General features: G+C 40.3%; 1 protein-coding gene across 2 annotated transcripts in view; it reads right to left on the bottom strand.

Annotated features, from left to right (window-relative positions):
- slc1a2b (solute carrier family 1 member 2b) overlaps positions 1-25,537 on the bottom strand; it is a 90,880-nt gene extending 65,343 nt beyond the window's left edge. For both annotated transcript variants that reach the window (XM_060914995.1, XM_060914997.1), the window contains exon 1: positions 25,336-25,537. The gene's annotated coding sequence lies outside the window, so the exon portion shown is untranslated. The remainder of the gene's footprint in view (positions 1-25,335) is intronic.
- Between the last annotated feature and the right edge of the window lie 1,973 nt (positions 25,538-27,510).

Below are 27,510 nucleotides of genomic sequence, written 5' to 3'. Positions count from 1 at the left end.
TTTGTTTTTAATAATAAAAAATATGATAATTATTATGTTCACTGTATTGTTAATATTATTAGTGTTTTATTATTTATTGTTAATATTTAATTTATTGTTAATATTATTAGTGTATTAGTGTAATTATTATTGTTATTATTATGTATTCAATTATTTATTTGGCATGTGGTGCTTTTTGTATTGTCTAGAACATACATAAGATGAGCATATTATAGCAGCAAAATAGAAGCACAATCATTTGAATGCAGCAAAACTTTTGCTGCATTCAAATGATTGTGCTTCTATTTTGCTGCTATAATATGCTCATCTTATGTATGTTCTAGACAATACAAAAAGCACCACATGCCAAATAAATAATTGAATACATAATAATAACAATAATAATAAATGCTTCCAATGTTATAGTGTTGTTTGTATTTGGTTGCATTCACTGCATGAATATATTTGATTGACATTTTGACTGACAGTGTTTTGGCATATTTAACATTTATCCTCCAAAATAAATCAACTGTTTTGGTTTAAGATTGTGCAAGCCTTCAAATTTTCTCACTGAACATTTCTCCTTCACATTTTTCACCTGTAAGCATGTGACAAGATTTAACATGATATTGCTCAACCTACCTCTGTAAAGTCAGCTAACAACTTATTAAAATGCACCAGAATTCAGCAAATAACATGTATGATAATAAAAAAACTTCTGGGGGAGGACCCCCAGACCCCCCACTAATCATTTCCTTCAAACCAATGTACAACAACCTGTACAATCTGTTACATTGGCCAACCAATATACATTCAAACTGCCATAATGTGTAGGGGGGCACTACAAGACACACATAGGCCTACAACACACAGATAAGGTGTATATCTCTGTGCAATATGATATGGTTATCAAATTAAAGGGTTATTTTCCAAAAAGTATATTGGGGCAGGGCGGCGGGGGCAGGGGCGGGTACGAGGCAGAGCCCCCCCCCCCCCCCCCCCCCCCCACATAACCAATCCCAATTTAACCCCTGAACACAACACATGAACCTTCAAAAACACAGTGCGATTTTAGACAAGTGCTTCAAGCACTGAGATTTGGAGGTCAATGGTAAAATACTATAGAGACTATAAAGGTATGGCATATGCAATTCAAGGAACTTATGGAAAATTAATTAGGTATGCAAATTAAAAACAATGTGGGCAAAAACTATAATTAAACATATTTAACTATATATAGAATAATAACCTTAACCAAATAAGCCAAGCATTTAAAAATAAAAAGAAAAAAGTCTTACGTCATTACAATTTTTCTGATAGATAATAGCCACCAAATTCTTCACTCCCAGTCGATAATGCTCAAGTTCCAGCTTTAAATGTCTTGAAATAAATAAAACGATAACTTCCAGAGTCCTAGGCTCCACTCCCCACTAACAATAACTTCCAGATTTGCTTCAGGTTTCCGCCCTGTGAACCCCTTACAGGTCTTTTCTTCCACTCCAAATTCAAACCCAAACCCAGGCCACCTCCAGATTTCAGATCCTGACTATCAGGACCGACAGCAAAGCCTCAAGTCCTGAACCCCTTCCACCAGGGCAAGTCCATCCTAGTGAGACAGAGAGAGCCTGAGAATCTCTAAAGGAGGTAGCTACAGTGGGAAGGAGGAGTCTCAAACCTTAATCCCCCAGAAAGCATTCTCATTCACTCTCAGGATCAGTGTCTATGCAAGAACGACTACTGTGATAACAGATCAAACGCTCTTTCAGGCAGGGCGCAATTTGTAGGGGGGGATGGGAGGGATTTCTCTCCTTCTGGTTTTCCTATCCCTACCTCTGCTAAATTATTTTTATCTCCGGTGGGGACACGGACTATCCCCCCTTGATAGCGATGAATGCAACTTAACTGATGCTACTTGAAATCGAACGATCTTCAAATATGCAGTCCATACATATCAGAGTAGGCTACTGATAGACGGCGCATCTACACTTAATGTTTCTGAACGTCACCAGACACAATATAAACATTGTAACATTTTAGTGTGGGAACTTGGCCGAGAGCGGTAGTGAAAACACGGCAGAGAAAATGAAACGCATTCAGAGCAGCATAGCATCATGTTTTACAGGACCCGCAAATAAAACAACTAGATTAACACCTGAGAGTGATAGCGCAAGAAACGATGATGTTGCAATGGAGGTTAGTGCTCATGTACAGGTCGACTCCCAGCCTCACAATGAAGAAAGAAACTCCGAAGTAGACCTATTTTGCTAGCGACTCATCTGAGACACATGTGGTAGGAGGGTGCATTGAGCTGGCACGCTTTGCTAAATGGAGAGAGGGTCGTGAGCGGCTTGCTGTCAGCACAGACGGGTCAGTCAAGTGCCAAGCTTGTTCCAACGTAAAAGATTTAGGGCCACATACACAGGACAGACTTCATATCGACTCTGCCTTCATTAATGGCATAAAAGCCAAAACCGCAAAGAAATTAAATGACAAGATTAGCAAGCATGGAAAGTGTCAGAGCCACATCAAATGCATTGAAATTTTACAAAAAAGACAAGAGACCGCAATTGAGAAGGCAGCTGAGAATAGTGCAGCTCTATGGCGAAAGCATCATGAACAGTGTTTAAAAACTACAGAGTACTGCTTTCGCACAGCTTATATGATCTGCTACACTGACCTCTCATTCAAAATGCAGCCACACCTGGTTGAACTGCAACAACTCAATGGCGTTAACCTTGGCAACATGCTGCATTCTGACAAGGCATGCCGGAATATGCTGGTGTTTACTGCAGAGAAAATGTCAGTGCTTCTAGTGGACTTTATTAAAAACTCACCCGACAAGTTCAGCATTCTCACTGATGAGAGCACAACCGTTTCAAATAAAACGTGTCTGATCACTTGCATCAGAATTCCCTTTGAAGGGGAGGGTTGCAATTTTTTCTTTCAACTTGCTGAATTACAGTCGTGCACTGGATCGGCAATATGTAACACTCTGCTACAGTGCCTTGAGAAGCAGGGCATCTCAAAAGACATGTTGCACTCCAGACTAATTGGTTTTGCGATGGATGGGCCCAGCACTATGTTGGGTCAATACAGAGGGGTCGCCACACTCCTATGTGAGGAGATTAACCCTAACCTGATCGTCATTCACTGCATGAATCACAAACTAGAACTTGCCGTTCATGACACTGTAAAACAAATAACAGATGCAAGTCATTTTCAGATGTTCACTGACTCCCTGTACACCTTTTTCTCTCTAAGTCCAAAGAATATACGAGAGCTAGAGCTTGCCGCCTCCAATTTGGAGATGCAAGCTCGCAGGATAGGACAGGTATTTGACGTGCGCTGGCTATCCTCATCATGCACATCTGTGACGGTCCTTTGGGAAAGCTACCCAGCCCTGGTCAAACTCTTTGCAGCACTGGCCGAAGACAAATCACGATCCTCCAAAGATAGGGCCAAATGTCTGGGAATTCATTCTAAGATGATACAGTGGCTTTTTGTGGTGGAGATGGCATTAGTGAAAGACGCACTCAAAACTCTTCAGGCCTTGTCCCTCTTTCTTCAGGGAAGAGATGCCACAGGTGTCACTGCCAATACTGAGGTGGACGTTGCCGTGCGGACATTGAGGTCTATGAGGAAGGTCGATGGAGTGAATATAAGATGTCTGAAGGAGGAATTGGGCAGTATGCAAACATTCAAGGGGGTTAATGTGTCTCAGCCAAGTGATGGAGAACGACAAAAGGCAGAGACCTTTCGTGAGCGTTTTTTCATCTCCTTGGCAGACAACATTCAGAGCAGGCTCGATGACGAGGGAGTTTTTTTCTGCAGCGGCAGCGCCGAACTCGTCAAACTGGCCCTCTGATGAAGATGAACAGATGCTATATGGGGACAACAAACTTCTGACAATTCATAAAACCCTTGCTATAGCAGGCACAAATATGCCCACACTCCTCAAAGAATGTCATGAGTTGAAATGTAACGGTGTCACAGGGGAGAATTTGAAAAAAGTGCTCACCACGGTCTCCACGCTCCCTGTGTCAACTGCTGAGTGCGAGCGTGGGTTTAGTGCAATGAACCACATCCTCACGGACGAAAGAAACAGAATACACGTTTCCACGTTGAATAGCCTACTGTTCATTGGTGTTAATGGTCCAGAGGTTGCCTCCTTTCCTGCGCACAAATTTGCAGAAATGTGGATAAAAGAGGGCCAAAATGCTGCAGACAATGCCCCGACAGGAAAACCGAAAAAGCCACCACAAATTCGTCACCAGAGCAGACTGTTTACTTAGTCTAGTTTGTCAAACCTGTTCCTGAGTGGTGACATCACGTTGTGCTAGCCTATTTAGGAAATTATTTCTGAGTGTTTGATTGAAGTTCAGATGAAAATGTTTTGCCATGTTGGGATAGATTAATCCACGGATCTGAAAAAGGGCCTGCCTACTTTTTGCATTTTTTTTCCATATAGCATCGCAGTCAACATAGTGAAAATTAAAAGTAAAATGTTGCTGCAGATACAATCCTAAGTAATATTGTGGGCCTATTTAGGCAAGTTAAAAAATCTAATGTTTATTTGAATTAAAAAAAAACTATCCCCCCCCTTCTGTTTTTTTTGACAAATCGCACCCTGCCTTCAGAGATAAACTGTCACTACTGACTCAAATTCAAAATTCTTTCTAAAAGTCACAAAAGTACACAGTACTGGAACATTTACAGCATCTTACTATTAACTATCTCCTTGATAGTTATTGTAGCTAGCATTTACAGCATTTTCTGTCATGTTTGATTAAGTAAAAGCACATGGTACTGTATTTTTAATGCAAAACTTAATTTTTACTTGACAACCTCTTGATAAGTGTATTACTATAAAACCACCACAATTTACAGTTATATTGTTTATACTACGATAGATAGATAGATAGATAGATAGATAGATAGATAGATAGATAGATAGATAGATAGATAGATAGATAGATAGATAGATAGATAGCACAACATATGTGAAACTACCATATCAAACTGCAAAACACACTTAAAATATTCTGGTTTGAATGCAATATATTATTCTGGTTTGAATACAATATGTTACTGTTGAGAATTACAGAAGTTTATCGTCATAATTGGAACAAAGTATTGGCTGGGTTTTTTTTATTTAGAATTTTTGAATTTTGAAGAAATGCAGAGAAAGAATTTTGTTGTACAGCATAACTACCTGTTTTACTGTACATATTACAGCAAAATCTTGAATCCTGAATGTTAATAGAATACTCAGCCTAGCCTTACTGTTCCTCTGATTGACAGTGTATAACACTGACTAAGGGCACAATGCTGGTGTTAATCCCGAATCCTACATTAATGAAATTTATTATTATGAACAGAAACATGAGAAATGAGTGCATTATGCAAGACTGGTAAATGAATCTTAAATTAATCCCGAAAGGAATATTACACCTTTGAGGACTAAAATAACACATCAAAAATGTATCTTTTGTTAGAAAAAGCAATAAGTCCATTAAAAGTTTGGGTGAAGAATGAAAACAGAAAGCTGGGGTCACTTTTAAAGAAGAGTGAAAGACAGCTCCAAGGTTACAGCCAATGGAATTCCATCACTTTATCTGGAGCCTAGGATGCCATGCTTTTTTTGTGTATAGAGAATCTTGATGTATAGGAAATGTATAGGAAATGTGGATATGTGTGTGCATGTGTTGCTGTGTGAGGCCTCCACTAGCCAGCCAAAAGAGGCCTGTGAGAGGCATATTAATCTCTTTCTCCATCTTTCTCACTCTCTTGGCTAGCACCATGTGAAGTTCCCCTGCTAGCCCTCTCCTCATCTGAGAGCTCTTTGTCCCACATTCAAACAGTGTCAGTGGCCCCTGCTATCCCACAACCCCCCACCCCACCGCACACAGCCACAGTGCTCAAGCTCGGCCTCCGAATTTGCATAGCGGAGGGAAGGATGGTGGGCACATGCAGAATGCCAACTCCATTTAGGCCACTGATGTCATGCCTGTGCCCACCGTGGGAGAGCTGTGGAGGGATTTAGAGGGTGATGGAAGGCCTTTTTTTCCTCTCTCTCCAGCCCTTCTTTTCCGGTATGAATGAATCTTTCAGAAACAGCAGTCCATTGTGCATAATAATCAACAGCGATTATCCCAATTTTATGCTGCCTTCCCGGAGAGCTAGCTAGCGCTCTCTCTCCCTCTCTCTCTCCCCATCTCCAGTCCTTTCATAGAGGATGCAAGGCAATGATGTCCCTGACAGGTTGCCTTAGCAACCACAGAATAAGAAAAGAGGGGGAAAAGAGAACCTTGCTCCACCCTAGCTCAAATCACCCTAAAGAACTAATAAAGAAGCAACAGAATAATATAAGAAAAAAACAAATGTGAAGAGACTGACTGTCAACAGATACACACTAATGCCAAATTGCAAATAACTGGTATGGCAGAATCAGTTTTGAGCAAGACACTCAAGGTAGAAACAATAATGCTGGTTTCATCACTAGTTTTTCTGATTATTTGGGATATATTGCATCTCTAATATAGCTTTGTTTAAACTATAATAATAAAACAATCAAAACTTGACAGAAAAGTGTTCATTTCCCTGTTTCATTCATATCCACCACAATGCCTTCAACTTAGCAACATTGATGAAAGCTTTAAGCTCCATTACAAGAATGTATCTTTACAGTGAAATACACATTTTAACTCAAAGATCATCTAAAGACTAGATTTTTGGGTTTCATTATGCGTTTAATCAGACAAAGCCTCATTTGCATAAATAAACATTTCCAAAACAAAAAATATTTAAGAATCTCAGCAATCAGTTGATGAAGTTATCCTATTCACACATATCTTGCCTTAACACATCAGCACAAACACAACATTCCCTCTCGTTACACTCGACATGTCTTGTTAGCACACCATGTGAAGGCTCTATTGGCTAGATAAGCTCCTCCCCCACCCTGTACTCTATATAGAAGTTCATGCTCTTGCCATCTTATATTATGCGGACATCTCCAGCAGTTTAGATATATTCTGCCCCTTTGTGTGTTTAACCTTAGCCATGAAACACGGGAAAATTAGCTACATTAACATGCAAATTGTTAAGATCAGTTATGTTTGGAAGTAACAAGAAACAAACATTTTATTAATAATTCCTCTAAATATTTCAGACAATTTTACATTACACAAGGAACTCTTCCTTGAAGAGGATGAAAGTACACAGTCAGTTTCAGTTGTGCTGCAGGTAAAAATAGAGGCAGAACCATCTGACCATGACCATCTGACTATCAGTTACACACACACACACACACACTAATATATAACCCCAAATCAGAAGAGTTACAACAGAATGTTAAAATTGAAATTAAATCTGAAAACTATTTGTAAATAATATTTGAACTGATTTTTTTTCCCCAGAAGAAACACATATTTAAATTTTGGTTCTTGCAACACATTTTTTAATATGTTGCAAAGGGTTAAGGGTTTCAAGTGATATTTTGTCCCATTCATCCTGCAAACAGGTCTTAAGGCATGCAACAATACGGGGTCATTGTTGTCATTTTTCTTAATTTCAAAATTCGCCACATATTCTCTATTGTGGACAGAGGGGACAGGCACCCTCTCCTTCCACAGCCATGCCTTTGTAATGTGTGCAGAATGTTGTTTTGCATTGTCTTGTTGAAATATCCCTGGAAAAGATGTTGTCTTGAAGGCAGCATATGTGGTTCCAAAATCTCAATGTACTTTTCTGCATTAATGATGCCATCACAGAAGTGTAAATTATTTTTGCGAAGGGTACTGACACAACCCCATACTATGACAGACTCTGGCTTTTAGACTTGTTCCTAGTAACAATCTGGATGGTCTTTTTCATCTTTGGTCTGGAGAACATGGCGTCCATTTCTTCCAAAGAAAGACCTGGAATACTGATTCGTCTGACCACAATACACATTTCCACTGTGTGATGGTCCAACCCAGATACTTCTGAGCCCAAAGTCGTCGACAGGGCTTCTGGACACAATTAACATAAGGCTTCCTTTTGCAAAGTAAAAGTTTTAACTGACATTTGTGGATGTAACTCCATATTGTAATGCCTGACAAAAGTTTGCCAAAGTAATCCCGAGCCCATGTGGTTATATGAGGTATAGATGAATGACGTTTCTTGATGCAGTGCTGTCTGAGGGATCAAAGATCATGCGTGTTCAGCTTAGGCTTGCACCTTTGCCGTTTACGCTCCAAAAGCCCTCCAGATTCCTTGAATCACTGAATTATATTATTCACTGTAGAGGACAAAATATCTAAATCCAGTTGTATCTTTTGAGGAACACTGTTTAACATTTCAATAATTTTCGCTCACATTTTTTTGACAAACTGGAGATTCTCACCCCATCTTTGCTGCTCCAAGACTAGGCCTTTCCTGGATACTGATTTTGTACCAAATCACTATTATAATCACCGGTTGACATCACCTGTTTCAAACTACATCATTATTTAATTGTTTTACCTCATTACTAGCCCTAAATTGTCCCATGGTAACTTTTTTTTGGAATGTGCTGCCTGAAACGCAGGAATAGATGTATATTAACAAATGAAATGAAGTTGACCAGACAAAACATGAAATATCTTGGGTTTTTTGGCTGCAGTGAAAAACAAGTCAAAGTAAATTTAGAAATCACTGCTTTTCTTTTCTTTTTATTTTCCATACCAACCCAATTTTTTTCTGATTTGGGGTTGTAAACAGCCTGATATCAGAGTTAGCAGCAGCACAAAATCAAATCCAGGCAAAAGTCAAATTATTGCTGTAGGATGCAAATGCACTTAAATACATGCAATACAAAGTGCTATCTTTGTGGGGTTGTTGTTTTTTTTTTGGCTATGACCATAGTCTATGTGAAATAATGTGAAATACTGATTGTACTGATACTTTATATGGATGTGGGTGATTCCGCTCTTTTAGCGAGTCAATTATACTGCGATGCAATGTCTGAGGATACCTAATGACACCCTATATACACAAGGCATGTATTATTCGTCCCTTCATTGCCATAACAACCATACCTTTATTTAAATGGTTGTTATGGAAAGGGATGTAGCCATCCCCAGGCTTTACATAATTATACAACCCCAAATCAGAAAAAGTTGGGATGGTATGGAAAATAGAAAGGAAAAAAGAAAGCAGTGATTTCTGAATTTACTTTTACTTGCATTTCATTAGAGAGAGTATGAACCCAAGATATTTCATGTTTTGTCTGGTCAACTTCATTTCATTTGTTAATATACATCCATTCCTGCGTTTCAGGCCTGCAACACATTCTAAAAAAAAGTTGGGATGGGGCAATTTAGAGCTAGTAATGAAGTAAAACAATTAAATAAATATGTGATTTGATACAAGTGATGTCAGCAGGTGATTGTAATCATGATTTGGTACAAAATCAACATCCAGGAAAGGCCTAGTTTTTGAGGAGCAAAGACGGGCTGAAGATCTCCAGTTTGTCAACAAATGCATGGGGAAATTATTGAAATGTTTAAAAACAATGCCCCCCCCCAAAAAAAAAAAAAAAACCAGATACAAAGGGATTTAGAAATTTTACCCTCTACGGTACATGATATTATTAAAAGATTCAATGAATATGGAAGAATATTGGTGCATAAAGGGCAAGGGCGTAAGCCTAAGCGGAACACCTGTGATCTCTGATCCGTCAGACATCACTGCATCAAAAACCGTCATTCCTTTATAGCTGACATAACCACAATGGCTTGGAATTACTTTGGCAAACCTTTGTAAAGCACTATAATATGGAGCTACATCCACAAATGCCAGTTAAACGTCTACTGTGCAAAAAGTAAGCCTTATGTTAACTGTCACTACGTTTACATGCACATAGAGAGAATCGAATTTCTGCCGTTGCTCGACTGAAATCGAAGTTCAAAATGCCATGTATACACCTTAATTCGGCTGAAATTGAACCGAACTTGATTTCTCGGAATCGAGCTACACGACCTAGTTTATGCGATTTCTGCCGAGCTACTTTGTGCATGTATACCCTATCGAGCTAGTTGTCGAGCTACTTCCGGAAGTGACGAGTGACGAGACCACAAGCGGGAAACACAACAGCCTCGGTCGGCATGACAACAGTAGTAGCGAGCAGCAGAAGAGGTCAGGAGGAACAAACGAAGAAGAGAAAATGGCGATGTAGAGCTCTCTGAAGTGTGGGTGGAGCACAGAGGACGGCAGGACAAAGCTTCTGGTACTAATAGGCTTTTTATTGTCAGACTTTTCAGTTTAACAGCCTACTTTTATTCTTGAGAGAAAAACACACACACGCGCGCGCGCGCGCTGTGTTCTAGTCCCGGGATGAGCTCTCCCCTCTGCTCTCCCTCTGCCTCCTTAAATAGGGCGCGGTTACTGGGAAGACACACAAACACAGGTTAATTACCGTCAGGTGAAGTGATTCTGCCACTCACCTTCCCTGGCTCTGCCCTCCTGTCACAGACCAGCGCTTGGCCATGCCCCCACTGCCACAGGCAAGCAGAAACGTGCACTTCTGGAGCAATGAGGAGACAGAGTTCATGCTCATTCAGCTTAAGGAGTTGAATATATTAAAATTCATGGACGGGAGAAAAACGCGCAATGGAGAACGCGGAACTGATAACTTTGTTTACACTCTTGAATAGCTCTTCTTCATGACGACAATCGGAAGTGTACCAACACGATGGGGCGTGTTGCACCACCTGTGGCTCGGGTGCACAATGCACCTCACACAATAGCCCGATTTCAGTTGTGTGCATGTACGATTGGATTTCTCTGGCACCCTGCTGGGACCTTCAGCTCGATTACCGACAGCAGCTCGATTTGGATGTGCATGTAAACGTAGTCAGTGTTGAAAAATGCTATCAACTTCTCTGGGCTCAGAGGCATCTGGGATGGCCCATCACACAGTTGAAACATGTATTGTGGTCATATAAATCAGTATTCCAAGTCTTTTTTGGAAGAAATGGATGCCATGTGCTCCGGACTAAAGAAGAAAAGGACCATCCAGACTATTTCCAGCAACGAGTCCAAAAGCCAGAGTCTGTCATGGTATGGGGTTGTGTCAGTGCTCTTAGAAAGGCAACTTATACTTCTGTGATGGCAGCATTAATGCTGAAAAGTACATTGAGATTTTGGAGCCACATATGCTGCCTTCAAGACGACATCTTTTCCAGGGATATTTCAACAAGACAATGCAAAACCACATTCTGCACACATTACAAAGGCATGGTTGTGGTAAAAGACCTGCACAAAAACACATTAATTGTTTTAATATGCAATACTGTCAACATAAGCAACGTGTTTTGCTTGTGAGTGACCTTGTTGTTTTCATAATGAGGCAGTGATTAGGGAACTATGGGAAATTGCCATGCCACTACATGTAGAGGGCTTTCACATGTGAGCAGCTCCATCACAATTATGTGCTAAAAGAGCCTTTATGCCAAGACTGGCAACTAGAGCAAACTGGAGGATAATTATTCAAGAGTTAAATGGTAAATTAATAAAATTGGACCCTTGAGATGAAGGACTTTCTCACTTTCAACTTTCCTTTGTTTTCTTCCTTACCTTCCATCCAAATCTTCCTAATCCAGTGCTTGCTCATACATCTAAATGGCTAGAAATAAAACAATTCTCAGGAAATTTTGTCCAGACCCACAAGGGTTCTTCAGTGATTAGTGTTTCACTGTTGGACATCTCAGATTCACACCTTTATTGATTAACACATACCAATGGGTAATCTTCTTGCCTTATCTACTAACCCCATTTCCAGAAAAGTTGGGATATTTTCCAAAATGCAATAAAAACAAAAATATGTCATTTGTTAATTCATGTGAACCTTTATTTAACTGACAAAAGTACAAGGAAAATATTTTCAGTAGTTTTACTGGCCAACTTAATTGAATTTTGTAAATATAAACAAAGTTAGAATTTGATGCCTGCAACACACTCAAAAAGAGTTGGACAGAGGCATTATTATCATTGTTTTACATCACTTTTCCTTTAATAGCACTTTTTAATTGTATAGGAACTGAGGACACTAATTGTTGCAGTTTTGCTTTTGGAATGTTTGTCCATTCTTGCTTGATACAAGACTTCAGCTGCTCAACAGTCCATTGTCGCCGTTGTCTGATTCTCCTCTTCATGATGCGCCCATATATTCTCAATAGGAGACAGATCTGGACTGGCAGCAGGCCAGTAAAGCACACATACACTGTGTCTATGAAACCATGCTGTTGGAGCCCATGCAGAATGAGGCCTGGCATTGTCCTGCTCAAAAAAGCATGGACTTCCCTGGGTAGAGACATTGCTTTGATGAATATGTTTCTCTGAAATCCCAATATATGCCCCAATATATCAATTGTACCTTCACACACATGCAGCTCACCCATGCCATGGGCACTGATGGCCCCATACCATCACAGATGCTGGCTTTTGCACCTTTCTCTGATAGCAGACAGAATCGACATGTTCACCTTTGGCACAGAGAACTCAATATCTGGTTTTCCCAAAAACAAGCTGAAATGTGGACTCATCTGACCACAGTACACGTTTCTCCTGTCTTCTGGTCCATCTGAGATGAGTTCGGGCCCAGAGAAATCGGCAGCATTTCTGCATAGAATTGATAAATTGCTTCATCCTTGCATAATACAGTTTCAGGTTGCATTTCTGGATGCAGCAGCAGACTGTATTAAATGATAAAGGTTTTGCAAAGTACTCCTTTGTCACATTAGCATGATGGTTTTTCAGGCAGTGCCACCTGAGCGCTCAAAGGTCACGCACATTCAACAGTGTTTTCCGACCTTGCACTTTATGCACTGAGATGTCTCTGAATTCTCTGAATCTTTTCAAAATATTATGTACTGTAGATTTTGAAAGACCTAAAATCTTGCATTGACAGCTGTCCTTTTTGAATTGACTAACTTTCTCACAAATTTTGGCACAAAGGGTGAGCCATGACCCATCCTTGCTTGCAAAGACTGAGCCTTTGGTGCTGCTCCTTTTGTACCCAATTACATTCCCAATTAACCTGCTTATTGTGTAATCTTTCAAGATGGTGTTACGTGAATATCCTATAAACTTTTCAGTCTTATTTTGCCTCTGTCCCAACTTTTTTTGAGTGTGTTGCAGGCATCAAATTCTAACTTTGTTTATATTTACAAAATTCAATTAAGTTGGCCAGTAAAACTACTGAAAATATTTTCCTTGTACTTTTGTCAGTTAAATAAAGGTTCATGTGAATTAACAAATCACAGATTTTTGTTTTATTGTATTTTGGAAAATATCCCAACTTTTTTGGAAATGGGGTTTGTACTTCAGTAAACACAAACTTTCTGATTTGCATCAGTATATATTTTTAAAGATTGTTCATTGTGATGCACTGCATTTTATCAGTTCAGCTTGGGTCAAATCCCTAAGGATCTCATTAAATCAGCCTGGACCAACACCCCTTCTGCCCCTACTACTCATCCATACAGGAAAAAGAACACAGACTCGGAGAGTGAGTGAAAGGGACAATGAAAGAGTCTTTTATGCAGAATGGTTTTGACAGCAGAGACAAACATGACACACAAAGCATCAATGGACCAATAAAACTATGTACTGTAGGTATGCATGTATGTATGTACGTATGTATTATATAATGGTTCATATATGATGAATGCATATGAATATGGATATAAATTTACTTTAAAAATCAAGAAGTTTTAAAGAGGTTGCAGTTCACTCACTGCTCATACCATTAATGTGTTCTTTACAAAGACGGCAGATTCCACAGAATAAAGCCTGAGCAACAAAGGGGAATACATTCCACCAACTATGCCAACTTGAAAAAAAAAGCCATCTGTAATTTGAAGAATGCCTGATGACATAAACCCAGTATTGGATAGGGGCTTTAGAAGTTGATTCAGCACTAGTTACAAACATTCCATGATGCTTTGGCCTGAATTTCCCAAAAGCATCGCAGCATAAAGATAATCGTTAAATGGTAGAGCGAGCAGCACAATGAACACTCTCTCTCCTAGTTAAGATGCTCTTAGCATTAAGAGGCTTTTAGGAAACCCACCCCTGATTAGTAATGTAATCCATAACAGTCAAATTCATTTGACTATAAAAGATTGGTGACCGGGCGGCACGGTGGTGTAGTGGTTAGCGCTGTCGCCTCACAGCAAGAAGGTCCAGGTTCGAGCCCCGTGGCCGGCGAGGGCCTTTCTGTGCGGAGTTTGCATGTTCTCCCTGTGTCCGCGTGGGTTTCCTCCGGGTGCTCCGGTTTCCCCCACAGTCCAAAGACATGCAGGTTAGGTTAACTGGTGACTCTAAATTGACCGTAGGTGTGAATGTGAGTGTGAATGGTTGTCTGTGTCTACGTGTCAGCCCTGTGATGACCTGGCGACTTGTCCAGGGTGTACCCCGCCTTTCGCCTGCAGTCAGCTGGGATAGGCTCCAGCTTGCCTGTGACCCTGTAGAAGGATAAAAGCGGCTAGAGATAATGAGATGAGATGAGATTGGTGACCTGCAGCACGGTGGTGTAGTGGTTAGCACTGTCGCCTCACAGCAAGAAGGTCCGGGGTTCGAGCCCAGTGGCTGACGAGGGCCTTTCTGTGTGGAGTTTGCATGTTCTCCCCGTGTCTGTGTGGGTTTCCTCCGGGCGTTCTGGTTTCCCCCACAGTCCAAAGACATGTAGGTTAGGTTAATTGGTGGCTCTAAATTGACCGTAGGTGTGAATGTGAGTGTGAATGGTTATTTGTCTCTATGTGTCAGCCCTGCGATGACCTGGCGACTTGTCCAGGGTGTACCCCGCCTCTCGCCCTTCGTCAGCTGGGATAGGCTCCAGCTTGCCTGTGACCCTGTACAGGATAAGTGGCTACAGATAATGGATGGATTGGTTACCTGCCCTGGGTGTACCTCACCTGAAGTCAGCTGGGATTGACTCTATCTTCCCCCATGACTCTCACAGATTAGAGATATGGATGGATGGATGGATGGATGGAAAATAAAGTGGATCAAGTCAAAATATCAAATAAAACCTAAGCGCCGCATCCACCAAAAGAAAAGCAAAGGAATGTGGTTCATGACCAATGAAATCCATGCATCACATTTGGACAATAATTTCTTTTGAATACAAGCACACATTCTGATAACAGTATCACCAGAAACACACAGAAGATAAAGACCAAATGCTGCAGAGAGCTTTGCTATGAATGCCCTTAGCATAACCTATATTTAATTAACAGCTTTGTACAAGTGCAAATCATAAACCTGATCTTTATTCACATACGTCCATCTGGGGAAACTATTTACAGCTCTAAGGTTTTGTGAATCCTAAAAGAGAAAATTTTTCTTGCCACACAATAATTTACTAAACGCTTTTTTTTCCAGCTGTGCAACTATGCCACTTAGTTACTAGAGTCACAAAGAGGTAGCCATTTATTTAGACAGAATTCTAACTGTTCCTTTTAAAAACAACTTTATTTGGCCATAAGCAGTGACCCGGTCCTTCCAATTTGTATATGGGACCGGGCATCAGAGTATTAGATGAGGGGAAAATGGCAATACAATGGATAATAATGATGTTCAGTTCCATTATGAATGATAAATGTCATTGATCTGTTAATCAGCTGTCTTTAGAAAAGTGCATGCATTTGACATCAGACTCACAAGGCCAAGGCACTGATGGAACAAGAGCAATATTAAAAATAAATAAATAAAACTTGTTTTACTCAATATGTTGGAACATGGTTTGTATCAGTAATAACATTAGCAGTACAACATGAACCTGCTACTATGGTTCCAGATCTTGGTACAAACTATAATACAATCTTTTATTATAAATCGTATCTCTGTAAATTATGCCCTACTTTGTTGTTGAAACTGCAAACAAAGTTGAGAGAATTATGAAGTGCAACCATCCTCTCACAGACTTTTCATACAGTGAAGAATGGCACACTGAAATAGATAATACGGCATAGCTATAGAGCCTGCATGAGAGGACATAGGTAGATGGACAGACAGATGGATAAATAAATAAATGAATATGATTCCTAATTAACCAGCACATGGTACGGTGAGCCAAGTCCACCACAAAACGTCCACTGTGTTAGGCCAGCCATTGAAGCAAACCAATCTTGAAATGTGCCAAGTGCAGAGGAATAATAGAGCAGTTTATAGGGCTCCATGCCCATTCACAGGCTCCCTGCGATGGGAAACTCTTAGCGCAAAGGTTCAGGAGGGTTTTTTTTTTAAATTGTTTCCTCATCTCTCTCTCCCCTGCTTTCAAAAGTGGGACTGACAAAGAAGCAGTGAGGGGGATTGTTTAGTGTTCCACTGGTCCAGGCCGGAGGTAAACACAGACGGCCCTGTGTGCCTCCAAGGGGTTGCTGGGAAGAGGTGGGCAAAGCACAGCAGAGAAGGAGGAATGGGGGCCCTCCGGAAGAAGAAGGTGGTGGGTATAGTGTGCTGTAGTGTCTCCTGGGGAGAGCTAACATTGTGAGTGGCATCAGGGTTCACATGCGTGCCCGTTAAGATCAAGTAAAAGTGATGAAGCTCTACGAGATTAAGTGAGTAAGTGGCAGCTCAGCCCTCCGCTCCCACAGCTCCAGCTATTTACATAGTCAAGAGTGTAATTAATGCCCCACAGTCCCTGATGCTGGTACAAAGATGCACACAAAGCTTCCTCAAAGGCCCATTAGAGACTTAGCTGTAAATTAAATGAGGGAAGAAAGGATAGAAGAGGAAAAGAGAAAAGGGTTTGCAGAGATGCCCTTAGGTTCATCCTTAGTTTCGAAGAGGGATCTGAGGTGAGAAGACATTGTTCCACTAACCCTGCTCTAAAAGGACCACTCAACACTTTTTTTTCTCTTTCATCTATTAATATGAACAGAAAGGCCACATTTCATCATATTTATGTACAAGATTGTCAGAGACTTTACAGAAGATTTTATTTTGTATAGAGGAGGACAGGTCTGACATGCACTTTTCATATTTTTCCAAATGTGCAGAAGATGATTTGATGTCTTTACAGTGGTTTAGTGAATTAATAAAATAGATTCACTCAATGTCTTGGTAAGCTTGGTAGCTCATTAACTATTAGATTAACACCTAGGTCTAAAGATCTTCATTCTTTCATCTTCAGAAACCACTTTATCCTGGTCAGGGTCATGGCGGATCTGGAGTTATCCTGGGAACACTGGGTATGATGCAGGAGTATACTCTGGATGGGACACCAGTCCATCATAGAGCTCAACAAATAGTGAATCTATTAAATTTAAAATTACTTAAAAATACATATTTATATAATAAACTAAATGTGAATAATTAAAAATTCTGAATTGACCAATGCCACAGGCATCTCTTAATTTTACTTTTGTAGAGTCTGTTTTGAGAGACTATACACTGTATTTCAACCATATTTTGATAATTTTTGGCTCAGCCTTTGGCTGAAGCCTATAGAGGCACCTGTCTATATGTATATGTTTAACTGAGTTTGAGCGTGTTACAAAGAATGTAATTGGCGTGCCAGCCTCAGGTAGCGATTCCACAGTCGTTGTGTGGTAACACTGCATACTAACTATTTAAGTATCATGTTACATGACCTCAGCTCATGGTGTAACCCTCAATGGCTGAGCAGTCTAGAGTGCTAGCTAGTAAAGGAACTGTGTTTGCAACATCAGTTTGAATCCTGGTGTTGACATACAAAAGGCTGAGCTCAGACCTTCACAGGTCTCTAGTTAGTAAATGGTGGAGAGAGAAACAGAGCCAAGCTTCTCTTACCATTCCAACAGATTTATTATTTCCAGCACTCTAAATTGCTAAAAATATGTTATCAATTTGCTAAACGTAGGAGTATCTGAGTAGCAGATAAACTGAAAAGGCATGAAGGATGTCCATTAGAACAGTGATGCATGTCTAAGGTGAGTTTCTCTGTTCTGGCATGCTAAGTCTCAGGGGGAATGGCTTGGTTTGTTAGCTCTGCTCTTGGAAATGTTCACAGATTTTAGTACTCCAAACAGTGGAAAGAGCAAGTGACTAATACCTATCCTTATTCAAACTGATTTATAGTCTGCACAAGCACTGGACAAGCAGGAACGGGGACAGAGAGGGAGATATGTGGGAAGAAACAGATGGACTAGGACAGGGAGGAATGATGAGGAGGAAAGAGAAAAGGAGTTAGATGGCTTGGAGTTTGGCAGTGTCCCCATGTTCCCATGAGGATTACTCAAGTGCTACAGTAGATGTCGCCAGTACCTCCCTGTCCACAGCTCTGAATAGACTGAATGGATATGCAACATACATCCATACAGGTACACACAAATTCTGGAGTCTTCTCTACTTCAAGACTATCTATTCTCACATGTATTTTCCCTACTCCATTTCTCCTTATGCTTTTTCTATGCAATGCTACAGCATTTTTCTGGAAAAAAAAAAAGTTTTCCTCATTTATATGAGGAGCAGTTTGCCAGGCTAGGTTCAGCTGCCCCAAGCATCAGGCACTGACATGATCTATCACTTGTCCACCCCTCCCCTTGCCACATGACCCCTTCCCAAAACTCCTACAGCTCTCTAAATGAACAGAGCCCCACTGTCTTTCATCTTTTCCCTCTCTCCTTTCCCCCCTTTTGTACTTGTAGGACTTCTACAACCCCATTTCCAGAAAGGTTAGGAGAGTCTCCAAAATGCAATAATAACAAAAAAATGTCATTTGTTAATTCATATGAACCTTTATTTAACTGACAAAAGTACAAAGAAAATATTTTCAATAATTTCACTGACCAACATAATTGTATTTAGTAAATATAATTGAAGTTACAATTTAATGCCTGCTACATACTCAAAAAAAGTTGGGACAGAGGCAAAACAAGACTGAAAAGTTCATAGGCTATTCAAGTATCACCATTTTGGAAGATTCCACTATAAGCAGGTTAATTTCTATCATAATTTGGTATAAAAGGAGCATGCACCAAAGGTTCAGTCTTTGCAAGCAAAAATGGGTAGTGGCTCGCCCCTTTGTGCCAAAATTCGTGAGAGAATTGATAGTCAATTCAAAAAGAATGTTTCTCAATGAAAGATTTTAGGTCTTTCAATCTACAGTACATAATACTGTGAAAAGATTCCGGGAATTCAGAGACATCTCAGTGTGTAAAGGGCAAGGTCAGAAACCACTGTTGAATGTGTGTGACCTTCAAGCCCTCAAGAGGCACTGCCTGAGAAACCGTCATGCAAATGTGACAAATGTAGCCACATGGGCTCAAGAGTACTTCGGAAAACTGATGCCACTTAACACAATCCGTTGCTGCATCCAGAAATGTAACCTGAAACTGTATTATGCAAAGAGCAAGCCATTTACCAATTCTATGCAGAAACACTGCCAATTTCTCTGGGCCCAAACTCATTTCAGATGGGCCGAAAGACAGTAGAAATGGGTGCTGTGGTCAGATGAGTCCACATTTCAGTTTGTTCTTGGGAAAACCAGACACTGAGTTCTCCATGCCAAAGGTGAACACAACCATCCAGTTTATCAGAGAAAGGTGCAAAAGCCAGCATCTGTGATGGTATGGGGTGCATCAGTGCCCACGGCATGGGTGAGTTGCATGTGTGTGAAGGTGCCATTGATGTATTGGAGCATTTATTGGGATTTTAGAGAGACATATTCATCAAGGCGACATCTCTTCCCAGGAAGTCCATGCTTATTTGAGCAGGACAATGCCAGGCCTCATTCTGCATGGGCTACAACAGCATGGCTTCATAGACAGAGTATGTGTGCTTGACTGGCCTGCTGCTAGTCCACATCTGTCTCCTTTTGAGAATGTATGGCGCATCATGAAGAGGAGAATCAGACAACAGCAACCACGGACTGTTGAGCAGCTGAAGTCTTAAATCAAGCAAGAATGGAGACACATTCCAATTGCAAAACTGCAACAGTTAGTATCCTCAGATCCCATATGATAAAAATTTGTTATGAAAGGAAAGGTGATGAAACACAATGGTAATAATGCCTCTGTCCCAACCTTTTTTTTTTTTTTGAGTGTGTTGCAGGCATCAAATTGCAACTTCATTTATGTTTACAAAATACAATTCAGTTGGTCAGTAAAACTATTGAAAAACTTTTATTTGTACTTTTGTCAGTTAAATAATGGTTCATATGAATTTACGCATCACAGATTTCTGTTTTTATTGCATTTTGGGAAATATCCCAACTTTTCTGCAAATGGGGTTGTACTCCCTGCATCTCAAATGCCGTACTCTCTACAGGAAGCAAGTGGGTGTTTTTGTCACCACTTTTTATTTTACCCCATTAAAATGGCATATAGAAAAAAATAATTCACATTACCTGAAATTTATTCATCTTTCTGATGCCGGATATTGCCATCAAAATACATGAAAAATACACATGACATCATTCACAGCTCATATTTTGAACTTGTCTTAAATTGACTGAAGATAAATCTTATAGACTGAGGACTTCTTGTCCAATTCATTCGCAAATACTCTGAATTCACAGTGCATGCATTTGTATACACATGTAAACATGAGGGGGAAAGCCAGATTAGCAAATGATTGTTGTTCAATAACTAATCAAAGAAAAGAAATACCCAATAATGTATGTGCTTATCCGTATCATATATCACACCACACGTATGAAATAATACAAAATCTCTAAACAGTAGGAGATGTGGATGATGGACAAAATATAATGAGTCTTTGTATAATAATAAAAACACAACACAAATGCAAGTCTCCTCAATATGTACACAAGTAAACATTGCATTTTACCATTTAAAGGAACTATTAAACTAAGCTCCACCCTTCCTGTGCTGTAAGGAATTTAATGAGAAGGGCCTCTAGGCACAAACCAAAACAAATTACCTGCATGGGTCATCTCACCCTTTCAGATTTCTGCCACAATCACACAGACCAAAGCATTCCATCAGCTACAAGCCTGAGGGCAGATGTTGCCCTGTGTTTAAATTCTGCACTGAAATTTCTAACAAAGGAAAATCCTCCAGACCCCTTCCAGTGAGTATGGGAGAGCAAGGAGACTTGGGGACAAGGTTGTATTCCCATAAATTAATTTCAACCAATCAGGTTTTAGATTACATCAGAAGTTAGAAGTTGCCCCTGAGAATAACCTACTTCCTTTGGAGCCACAAAGCTGGACACTGCAGCAAGGTATGTGCAGTTCAACATATTTGTGAACCAAAACTTGTATTTTCTACTTTGCAGTCCAACTCCATTATGAGGTGTAATGTATGCTGGTGAATTTGGGATTTGTTAGGAACTGAAGAATCAAAGTATGTAGCCTAAAGTTACCCTATATAGTATTATTTATTAAACTTAAATTCTCAGGAAAAAACTTTTTTTTTCCAAAATGGTCAGATGGGGAGAGTCGGGACAGTTCATGTTACAGGTTGTTTCTTGTGGTTTACAAATATAAAATTGTGTAAAAACTTTTGTTAAAAATGTGGGAGTGTACCTTCCAGGGGCAGAGCCAAGGGGTGGCCAGTGGTGGCCAAGGCCACCCTAAATTAATGTCTGACCACCCCTCCAGCCACCCCCAACATCGCTTTGTCAGCAACTTTTTTGCAGAACTATGTCTGTATGCAGTTGTTCCCATACGGACACAATTCAACAATGAACTCTCAAACCAATAGTTCTCCACTCAAACAGTGGGTGGTGGTAATACACAACTTGAATATCAACCACTAACAACACACTTATAGAAGAACAACAAGTAGCTGTCTATAGATGACTTGCAATCATGTGATCAAAATGTGCTACGTCATGAGCGTCCACCATGATGGTGAATATACAAAGCAACTAGGATGGCAGCTGCTGAAGGCGTGTCTGTAAACAATGCTGAATTTTCTCAGTATTACCACGATTTCAACAATTGAGCGAAGATAGAGGTGTGTGGTTTTGACCCACATTATTTTAAAAAGTCAGGCTTTTCTGAAGATAAGACGCTTCTACCAACCATCGAGTACGAATACAGGTCATTTTGTCCAAAGCCTTTTTCATATGCACTATCAGTTATTTTATATTTCAGGTATTTTTTGCTTGTTCGAAAAAAGGAGGAATTCTTAATGGAATTTGACTGAAGCAAAACACATTTTTGTAAAACAAATGAGTGCCATAGTATGGATCATGTTAAATCTTTAGGCTCCAAGCAGTGCTCTCACAGAGACTTCATTCGTGAATCCCGGGCCAAGGCACAGTCCTACCGACCTGAGACCATGCTCTTTCCAAGGGGAAGGCAGGAGGTGCCTGCCAAATTTGGCTTCACTGTGAGGTCCGTTGGCTGGGTTATTAATTTTTAAAGCCAGCTGGATCATGTTAAATATTTAGGCGTGGAGCAGTGCTCTCGCAGGGGCTTTGTTCGCGAACACCGGAATACCTGAAATATAAAATGATTGATAGTGCATATGAAAAAGGCTTTGGACGAAATGTCTTAACTATTGGATGAAGTGTCCTGATCACCTCATCTCCTCTCCGTACTAAGCCTCAGAGTTTCCTCTTTCCAAATCACGGACGGAATTCTAAAAAATCGGAACATGCCATGGTCACAAGTATAAGTACCTTCTCTTTTATATATATATATATATATATATATATATATATGTGTGTGTGTGTATAATTTTTTTAATTATTGTATGAGCTTTATCACCAATTAAAAAGGCACAATTTTCACAACTTTTTAAGTTTTTTTTTAAATCAGCTTAGTAATACATTAAAAAACTTATTATGCAGGTCTTCATGATGTAATTCTATATGGCAATCACTACCTGCCCAAATTAATGAGCGATTGACCAAGAAACACCACTAGACCTACAGTGACTTTACACACAGAAAAATAACAACAAGAACATATCAGTTTATGTGCCACCTCTGTGTGTACAATGGTCTCAGTCTGGCCACCCCTAGAAAAATTGTCTGGCTCCGAAACTGGTACCTACATGAGGATACACCTTCTCTCATTCCATCTTGAGAATGGAATTGTTTTGTCTAGTCAGGTTTGGGTAAACTAAACCTGACTAGAAAAACAACATTTTTCTATAGTTGTACCAGCAGTGTGTTCGTAAGTCCATTGCTCAGCTTCAGTATTCAAAACTCTGTAGCCAGCATCCTCACAAACACTAAACACTTGGCACACATCAACCCTATCCTCCAGATACTACACTGGCTCCTTGTTCTATATCACATTCAATATAAAATTCTTCTTTTTACATTTAAATCGAGGTAGCATGGTGGTGTAGTGGTTAGCACTGTCGCATCACATCAAGAAGGGCCTGGGTTCGAGCCGAAGGGGGCCTTTCTGTATGTAGTTTGCATGTTCTCCCTGTGTCTGCATGGGTTTCCTCTGGGTGTTCCGGTTTCCCCCACAGTCCAAAGACATGCAGGTTAGGTTAATTGGTGGCTCTAAATTGACTGTAGGTGTGAATGTGAGTGTAAATGGTTGTTTGTCTCTATGTGTTAGCCTGCAATGATCTGGCAGCTTGTCCAGGGTGTACAGTGCCTCTGGCCCATAGTCAGCTGGGATAGGCTCCAGCTTGCGCACCACCCTGCACAGGATAAGCGGCTACGGATAACAGATGGATGGATGGACATTTAAATCACTCCATGGGTATGCTCCTCAATATCTAATGGAATTACCTCAACCCTACTCTACCATTCACAGTCTCAGATCTTCATTTTCTGGTCTGTTGTCTGTCCCCAAATTTAACTTATCCACCATGGGTTGTAGGGAATTTAGGGTTGCAGCCCCCAAGCTGTGGAATTCTCTCCCTCAGAACCTACATGATAGTAAGTACATGCCTCTCCAAATTCAAAACTCACCTTAAATCTTATCTTTTCTCTCTCTGCTATCCCTCCTTTCCTGGTCACTAACTGTTCAGTCTTTTTCTATGCTTTGAGCTAGTCTGCTGTCTTTATGCTTATGTTAATTGTGAATTTGTTCTTTTCCTGTTCTGTGTCACTTATCTGTTATGCCTTCTTTTGGTTGACTGTCATTCTGTTTTGTCTTTTGGTAGTGCCATTACTCTGTCAAGTGTCCTTGCGTTGGTGAAAGGCGTTATATAAATTAAATGTTGTTATTGTAAGCATGTTATCTATCTATCTATCTATCTATCTATCTATCTATCTATCTATCTATCTATCTATCTATGTCATCTGTCCTACCTCCACTCAGATCACAAGTGTTCTATAAAGGAACTGGTGATGCACATGGACACTCTATGTTCTCTTATATAAGTCTTGTGATTTCATTAGAATGCTGCTCTTCTTCATTAATGTGACTTTTTAGTAGCTAATTATTTTATAGTACTTTACAATAAAATTCAGGGGCAGCACGGTGGTGTAGTGGTTAGCGCTGTTGCCTCACAGCAAGAAGGTCCGGGTTCGAGCCCCGTGGCCGGCGAGGGCCTTTCTGTGTGGAGTTTGCATGTTGTCCGCGTGGGTTTCCTCCGGGTGCTCCATTTTCCCCCAAAGACATGAAGGTGAGGTTAACTGGTGACTCTAAATTGACCATAGGTGTGAATGGTTGTCTATGTGTCAGCCCTGTGATGACCTGGCGACTTGTCCAGGGTGTACCCCGCCTTTCGCCCGTAGTCAGCTGGGATAGGCTCCAGCTTGCCTGCGACCCTGTAGAACAGGATAAAGCGGCTAGAGATAATGAGATGAGATGAGACAATAAAATTCGTTAAGTGCCAGTAAATTTTCGGACCCAAACCCAATATGCCTTACATGACCCATTCACTAGGCAAATAATGCACGTGCCAACCGGTTGACTTTATTCATTGTTTTTGAGACTATTTACTGAATGAGACAGCGCAGAATTAACACATTAGTGTTCATTTGCATGCAGATGGACATCAATGAACATCGTAAGCGCTGACTGAACACTGTTACTGATGTTTGTTTTTTTCTCTGAAGTGGGGTTACTCTCAGGTCTGGAACGCATACAATGCGTGAAGCTACTGTCAATAAAACTCAGCTATTCAAACGCACTCAGATTTAATCATCTTGTTTATTACATCCTTAGCCGGGTTTTACAAACGGGTTTGGAATAGTTGGATTGGTCCTGACTGCTTAATTACACACAGACTTCCAGCATGCCGACAAAATCCTGGCGCTATGCAAAATAAGGCATGGTTCTAAATTATAGCCTGTAAGATATTGTTATACCATATAATCATACTTTTTAACATGATTATATTTAATGATTATAATCCTATTTTGAATCCTAATTACTGTAGCTTTATGCCTGCTGTAATAGTTCAGTGCAGATGTTAATGTAAATGCCATATGTGGCTCTGTAAACTGAAAGAGACTCACCTTTGTTGTCAACCTGGGAGAAATCAGAGGCTTGTCTGGTGCTCTGCTGACTCGCATCCACTTCTTTGAAGAACCGCTGAAATGGTGTGTGTGTGTGAGAGAGAGAGAGAGAGAGAGAGAGAGAGAGAGAGAGAGAACGAACGTTGATCCCTATGGGGTAATCCGTGGAGCTCCGAGCTCAACAATCCCACTGAATGAAAGCTGCTTCACTGGCGACTGTTGTCCACACTCCTCCTCCTCCTCTCTCTCTCTCTCTCTCTCTCTGTGTAACAGTTGATGTTGTGTAAGTGGACAGGCAATCACCTGAAGGTCAAAGTTCCAATTCAAGCTCATCAATGTGCTTTAATAAAACTGTATAATTTATGCTGTGTCGATGCTTTTCTTTCTCTGGACAACAGGATATAAATAAGGAGGCCATTTATGAAAACTAACATGGTCATCTAAATATTCTGACAAAAAGTCACAAAGGTTATGGTCACACTCTGCTTTTCTTGATCTAAAAAGAAAGTACTAAAGGAGGTACACTATCATTCAAAAGTTTGGGGTCACCCAGACAATTTTGTGTTTTCCATGAAAAGTCACACTTTTATTTCCCACCATAAGTTGTAAAATGAATAGAAAATATAGTCAAGACATTTTTCTGGCCATTTTGAGCATTTAATCGACCCCACAAATGTGATGCTCCAGAAACTCAATCTGCTCAAAGGAAGGTCAGTTTTATAGCTTCTCTAAAGAGCTCAACTGTTTTCAGCTGTGCTAACATGATTGTACAAGGGTTTTCTAATCATCCATTAGCCTTCTGAGGCAATGAGCAAACACAGTCTGTGCGTTTACATGCACATAGAGAAAATCGAATTTCTGCCGTTGCTCGACTGAAATCGAAGTTCTAAATGCCATGGAAACACCTTAGCTCGGCTGAAATCGAACCGAACTTGATTTCTCGTAATCGAGCTACACGACCTAGATTATGCGATTTTAGCCGAGCTAGTGCATGTAAACCCTGTCGAGCTACGTAGTCGAGCTACTTACTTCAGCACTGCCCCTTCCGGAAGTGACGGGTGATGAGACCACAAGCGGGAAACACAACAGCCTCGGTCGGCATGACAACGAATCATGACAACGGCATGAATCTTTTCTTTTTGTGGCATTGTTTGCACTGTTAAAATTTAGCTCACTTACTGTATCACCAAATACATCTGTACAGCTGTTGCATAGCTGTGAATTGTGTACATAAACAAGTCATTGTATTTGTGTGTGTATATATATGTCCAACATCTGAAGAATGTCAATAAAAACAAAACAATTGAACTTTTTTGTGTGTTTATTAAGACATAAGTTAAATTGTAAGCAAAAAAAAAAAAAATTTTTTTTTGTAAGCAAAAAATGGACTTTAGAAAAATATACAATCGTGCAAAATAAGTTGTCTTACAAAACAGTGGTCTGCACAGGACAGTTTGTAGCCATACAGTCTGTTAGAGCAAGCCTAACAGCTTGAGCACGGAACTTGTGAACACGAAACTGCCAGTGTTGCCAGATTGGGTGGTTTTAAGTGCATTTTGGCGGATTTAAACATGTTTTGGTCTGGAAAATGTCAGCAGTATCTGGCAACACTGCTGATAACTTTGTTTATACTCTTGAATAGCTCTTCTTCATGACGACAACCGGAAGTGTACCAACACGATGGGGCGTGTAGCTGTGGCTCGGGTGCACAATGTACCTCACACAATAGCTCGATTTCCTTGTGTGCATGTAGGATTGGATTTCTCAGCCACCCCTGCTGGGACCCTTAGCTTGATTACCAACAGTAGCTCGATTTGGATGTGCATGTAAACGCACTGAGTGTACCATTAGAACACTGGAGTGATAGTTGCTGGAAATGGGCCTCTATACACCTATGTAGTTATTGCACCAAAAACCAGACATTTAGTAGAATTTAGCTAAAATAGTCATTTACCACATTAGCAATGTATAGAGTGTATTTCTGATTAGTTTAAAGTGATCTTCATTGAAAAGAACAGTGCTTTTCTTTCAAAAATAAGGAAATTTCAAAGTGACCCCAAACTTTTGAACGGTAGTGTAGGTTCTGTTTGTTAGGACTGGGGACTGTCTTGGCCTCTAGAGGCCGCTGTTATTGCTTTATCTTGTCATGTTTGTTTTGGCCTCTAGAGGCCACCA

Source organism: Neoarius graeffei, chromosome 2 (assembly GCF_027579695.1).
Source record: "Neoarius graeffei isolate fNeoGra1 chromosome 2, fNeoGra1.pri, whole genome shotgun sequence".
In the NCBI taxonomy this organism is placed as follows: domain Eukaryota; kingdom Metazoa; phylum Chordata; class Actinopteri; order Siluriformes; family Ariidae; genus Neoarius; species Neoarius graeffei.
Note: the sequence above shows the minus strand (reverse complement) of the source record. Positions and strands in the feature narration are given on the sequence as shown.